Source organism: Chlorocebus sabaeus, chromosome 18 (assembly GCF_047675955.1).
Source record: "Chlorocebus sabaeus isolate Y175 chromosome 18, mChlSab1.0.hap1, whole genome shotgun sequence".
NCBI classification, from domain to species: domain Eukaryota; kingdom Metazoa; phylum Chordata; class Mammalia; order Primates; family Cercopithecidae; genus Chlorocebus; species Chlorocebus sabaeus.
The window spans coordinates 36,827,569-36,833,944 of NC_132921.1; positions in this window are offsets into that span (position 1 = coordinate 36,827,569).

Genomic DNA, 6,376 nt, shown 5'->3' on the forward strand with positions numbered 1-6,376 from the left:
GAACACTGGGGCAAAGGAAAGTCTTGTGCTTCAATATGCAATGGTTCCTAGATTTGTACCATCCTGTCTGACTTGCTCAGACAACCGAATTTGGGAAAGAAAGTTTCATAGACTTAGACATAGGGGCCTAATGAAGCAAAATGCTCAAAACGAGGTCTCTAAAGCTGGCTTAAGACAGACATAACTACACACAATATACAATCCTGGACTGCGAAAACAACTATTATAAAGTGCATTACAGGCCAGGCACAGTGGCTCATGCCTGTAATCCCAGCACTTTGGGAGGCTGAGGCAGGGAGATCACCTGAGGTTAGGAGTTCGAGACCAGCCTGGTCAATATGATGAATCCCCACGTCTATTACAAATACAAAAAAATTTAGCCAGGCATGGTGGTGGACACCTGTAATCCCAGCTACTCGGGAGGCTGAGGCAGGAGAATTGCTTGAACCTTGGAGGCAGAGGTTGCAGCGAGCCAAGATTGTGCCACCAGTCTGGATGATAAGAGCAAAACTCTGTCCCAAAATAATAATAATAATAATAATTAATAATAATAAAGTGCATTACAGAGACAATGGAGAAATTTGAGTATGGATTATATATTTTATCAATGTTAACTTGATACTTTTTTTTTTTGAGATAAAGTCTCACTCTTGTTGCCCAGGCTAGAGTGCAATGCAGTGATCTCAGCTCACTGCAACCTCTGCCTCCCAGGTTCAAGCAATTCTCCTGCCTCAACCTCCCGAGTAGCTAGGACTACAGGCGCTTGCCACTACCCCCGGCTAGCTTTTGTGTTTGTAGTAGAGACAGGGTTTCACCATGTTGGCCAGGCTGGTCTCGAGCTCCTGACCTCAGGTGATCCGCCCTCCTCCGCCTCCCAAAGTGCTGGGAATACAGGTGTGAGCTGCTATGCCCAGCCCCCAACTTGATAACATTTAATAATATTGTATCAATGTTAAATTCCCTGTTTTTGATCACTTCACAGTGGTTATCTCAGAATGTCTGTTCTTAGGAGACAAGTGGAGAAGTATTTAGGAGTAACATGGTGGTTCTCTATAGTCAGACATGCAGTGCAGGGACCAGAAGTGGAGACCAAAATATGGAGGCTCCTCCCTCTTACGCCACCATCTCCCCATAAATGTGTGTGTATTTGATGTTTGCAAGATATATGCAGGTTAGATACCTAGAAATGGAATTATAGCAAAAGTTTTAATTTTGGACTGCCTTAAATGTTTGCTTGTCCACACCCCACATCCCTCCTGGCACATCAAGGCAAAGAGACAGAAGGTCCTCGGAGCAGCTGCCCCTGACTCCTCCAGGATCTACTCCACTCCTCTGTGCTCTCTGGACCCAGCTTTCCTGGCTTCCTGACCAGCTGTACTCCCTATCCCACCACCTTTTTTATAACTCCAAATGTTATTGGAACAAGGAAGCACAGGAGATTCACTTTAGATGCTGGAGGCAAGAAAATATGATGAATAATGCTATCTCTATTCATTTAAAAATTTACATAACATGGCAAATTTCCTAATCTTTTCAAAGAATCAACTTTTGGTTTGTTTATCCTCTCCTTTGTATTTATTTTCCATGTCATTATTACTATTTTTTGAGTCAGGGTCTCACTCTGTCACCCAGGCTGAAGTGCAATGGCACAGTCTCTGCTCACTGCAACCTCCTCCTCCTGGGCTCATGATCCTCCCACCTCAGCCTCCTGAGTAGCTGAGACTAAAGGCACCAGCTACCACACACAGCTAGTTTTTGGTATTTTGGTAGAGGCAGGGTTTCCTCATGTAGTTCAGGCTGGTCTCAAGTTCCTAAGCTCAAGCGATCCTCCTGCCTCAGCCTCCCAGAGTGCTGGGATTACAGGTGTGAGCCACTGCACCCAGCCCCTATTAATTATTTTGTTACTGTTTCTTGGTCAATGTTTTTTGTTTGTTTGTTTTTTGTATTTTGTTTATTTTCTTTGAGACAGAGTTTCACTTTTGTTGCCCAGGCTGGAGTGCAATGGTGCGATCTCAGCTCACTGCAACCTCTGCCTCCTGGGTTTAAGCGATTCTCCTATCTCAGCCTCCTGAGTAGCTGGGATTACAGACTCATGCCACCACACCTGGCTAATTTTTGTATTTTTAGTAGAGACAGGGTTTCATCATATTGGTCAGGCTGGTCTCAAACTCCTGACCTCAGGTGATCTGCCTGTCTTGGTCTCCCAAAGTGCTGGGCTCACAGGTGTAAGCCACTGGGCCTGGCCTGGTCAATGTTTTTTATATTTACCCACATACACGTATTTGCCACATTCTTTGCAGTTAATTCTCCATTGTGTTCCAGGCCTTCAATCTGGAATCATTTTCCTTCTGATATATATATATATATATATTTATTTATTTATTTATATATATATATATTTAGAATTTCCATTAATGTAGGTCTGCTGGGTGTTTTTTAATTTTTAAAATTTATTTATTTATTTAGTTTTTTTTTTTTTTTTGAGACAGTCTCACTCTGTCACCCAAGCTAGAGTGCAGTGGTGCAATCCCGGCTCACTGCAACCTTGTCCTCCCAGGTTCCAGCAATTCTCTTGCCTCAGCATCCCAAGTAGCTAGGACTACGGGCACGTGCCACAATCCCCAACTAATTTTTCTATTTTTAGTAGAGACAGGGTATCACCATGTTGGCCAGATTGATCTTGAACTCCTGACCTCAGGTGATCCACCTGTCTTGGCCTCCCGAAATGTTGGGATTACAGCAGTGATCCACCAAGCCTGGCCTTTTTGTTTGTTTCAGAGACAAGGTCTTGCTCTGTTGCCCAGGCTGGAGTTGCAGCCTCAACCTCCTGGGCTCAAGCAATCAAGTAGCTAGGACTATAGGAAGGTACCAGTATGCCCAGCTAATTGAGATCTGCTGTTAATAAACTGTCTGCTTGTTTGATGTCATTTTACTTGCATTCTTTTTTCTTCTTCTTCTTTTTTTTGAAACAGAATCTTGCTCTGTCGCCCAGGCTGGAGTGCAGTGGCAGGATCTTGGCTCACTGCAACCTCTGCCTCCTGGGTTCAAGCGATTCTACAGCCTCAGCCTCCAGAGTAGCTGGGATTATAGGCACACATTACCACGCCTGGCTAATTTTTGTATTTTTAGTAGACGGGGTTTCACCATGTTGGCCAGGATGGTCTCGAACTCCTGACCCTGTGATCTGCCCACCTCGGCCTCCCAGAGTGCCTGTTTGTTTGTTTTTGTTGTTGTTGTTTTTTAATGAGACAAGGTCTTGCTGTTGCCCAGGCTGGAGTGCAATGGCATGATGTTGACTCACTGCAACCTCTGTCTCCTGGGTTCAAGCAATTCTCCTGCCTCAGCCTCCCGAATAGCTGGGATTACAGGCACCCACCACCATGCCTGGCTAATTCTTATTTTTTTAATATTATTATTACTAGTTTTTGAGACAGAGTTTCACTCTTTCGCCCAGGCTGGAGTGAAGTGACTCAATCTCGGCTCACTGCAACCACCGCTCCCTGGGGTTTGAGTGATTCTCCTCCCTCAGCCTCCCAAATAGCTGGGATTACAGGCGCTTGCCACCACTCCTGGCTAATTTTTTTGTATTTTTAGTAGAGACAGGGTTTTGCCATGCTGGCCAGGCTGGTCTCGAATTCCTGACCTCAGGTGATCCACCCTCCTCAGTCTCCTAAAGTGCTAGGATTACAGGAAGGAGCCACTGTGCCCGGCCTTAATTACTGTATTTTCAGTAGAGACAGGTTTCACCATATTGGCCAGGTTGGTCTGGAACTCCTGACCTCAGGTTATCTGCCCACCTCGGCCTTCCAAAATACTGGGATTACAGGCGTGAGCCACCACGCCCAGCCCTGTTTTGTACACTTTTCTTTGCACACTTATCCTACCTAGAATTTGATAGACTCTTTGAATCTGTGGGAAATGGCTTTGTGATGTGTCAACTCGGGTAAACTACAGTTTAAAGATTTCTCTTCCTAGCATGTTTCCAGTTAGGCTAGGTTACAAGGGAGATTCATGAGGCTTGGAGAGTGGAAGGATAGCAGAAGACACTTTGTAGCATACATACACCTTCTCCCAGTTACTTAATCATACATTAGTCAGCTGTTGCTGTACAAGGAATTTTTTTATTTTTATTTGTTTTTTGAGACAGAGTCTCGCACTATTGCCCGGGCTGGAGTGCAATGGCACAATCTCGGCTCACTGCAACCTCTGCCTCCCAGGTTCAAGCGATTCTCCTGCCTCAGCCACCCGAGTAGCTGGGATTACAGGCGCCTGCCACCACGCCTGGCTAAATTTTTTTGTATTTTTAGTAGAGATGGGGTTTCACTATGTTGGCCAGGCTGGTCTCAAACTCCTGAGCTTGTAATCGACCTGCCTCAGCCTCCCAAAGTGCTGGGATTACGAGGCTTGAGCCATCGTGCCTGGCAGAAGATTTCTAAAATATAATGAATGTTTCAAATCAGTTGAGCTTCTGGCTTGGGCTTGCTTGGTTGATCTCTGCAGTTTGTTGGTGGCTTAATTGGAACTAGACAGTCTAAGAAGACCTCATTCACATATCTAGCAATTGGCAGCCAGTTTGGTCTTAAGGGTTGGGGACAAGGTTCAGTTGGAATTACTGTCTGTGCTTCAGGTAGTTTCTTTTTTGTGAGACAGAGTCTTGCTCTATCGCTCAAGTGGTGCAATCTCAGCTCACTGCAACCTCCATCTCCAGAGTTCAGGTGATTCTCCTGCCTCACCCTTTCAAGTAGCTTGGACTACATGTGTGCACCACCACGCCCAGCTAATTTTTGCATTTGTAGTAGAGACGGGGTTTCACCATGTTGCCCAGGCTGGTCTCGAACTCCTGACCTCAAATAATAGGCCACCTTGGCCTCCCAAAGTGCTGGGATTACAGGCATGAGCCACCATGCCAGGCTGTTCATATAGTTTATTCTCCAACAGGCCTGTCCAGGCTTCTTTAAATGGTGGTTTTGGAATTCCAAAGAGAAGAGAGAGCAAGCCCCAGTGCATAGTTTATATTCCTTTGCTTTTGTCATGTCTGCTGTTGTCTCATTGGCCAAAACAAGTCATAGGGCCAAGCCAGATACAGCAGGTGGAGTATAGACTCTCCTTTGATGGGAGAAATAGCCAAGTCATGTTACAAAGGGGTGAGTGCATAGAGATAATAAGAATTATTGTGGTCATTTCCAAAATCAGTCTATCAAATTGCCTTATAAAAAGCACTGCAATTAAGTCAAATGACAAACTTGGAAAATATTTGCAAGTCAAATCACAAAAGATTAACTTAGCTAATACATAAATTGTTAACAAAAAGACCAAAAGCTAATACACAAATGGCAAAAGGATATGGACAGTTTCCAAAAGAAAATACAAATGTCTTTTTCTGGCTGGCAGCAAGGGAAAGGAAAGAAGAAAAAAGCTTTAAAGACATTGAAATAATTTTTTTAAAGCTGATTTTTTTTAATTGTATGGTATAAAACTTTAAAAGGCACAAAAAGGTACAGTGAAAAACCTCCTCCTGTACTACATTTATCATGTCCTTTGATTTCACTTACAATAGATTTTGCCATGCAGGTATTTTTATTATTTCAAAATATTTAAATAGGCCAGGTGCGGCGGCTCATGCATGTAATGCCAGCACTCTGGGAGGCCAAGGCAAGCAGATCACTTAAGGTCAGGAGTTCGAGACCAGCCTGGTCAACATGGTGAAACCCTGTCTCTAATAAAAACACAAAAATTAGCAGATGTGGTGGTGCACATCTGTAGTCCCAGCTACTTGGGAAGCTGAGGCATGAAAATCCCTTGAATTTGGGAGGTAGAGGCTGCAGTGAGCCAAGATCATACCATTGCACTCCAGCCTGGGAGACAGAACAAGACTCTGGCTTAAAACAAAACATTTAAATATTTTAAGCACTTATTGATGGCACTTGAGTTCTGGTCATACATTTCTGACTCACAATTATTTAAAAATCAAACATTAGCCTGGGTGCAGGGGCACATACCTGTGGTGTCAGGTACTCAACAGGCTGAGGGGGGAGGATTGCTTGAGTCCAGGATTTTGAGGCCAGCCTGGGCAATATAGCAAGAGCCTGTCTCTTAAAAAGAGGTCAAAACATTAAAACTTCCCTTCAATTTCTTCTAGTAACTTTATTTTTAAATTTTTTATATTTAAATATTTGATTCTTTGGATTGTCCTGACATAAGGTGTGAAGTATGGACCTAATGCCAAGTGTTGAATTATCCATCTTTCTATTACTGATTTAAAAGGTCATCTTTTTCATAAACTAAATTCCTGCATGTATTAACATTTGGAGGCAGGCAGTGAGCTGATCAAAAAGAATGAAAGCAAACCCCTGGAGAAAGAAGAGAGTGGGAGAAA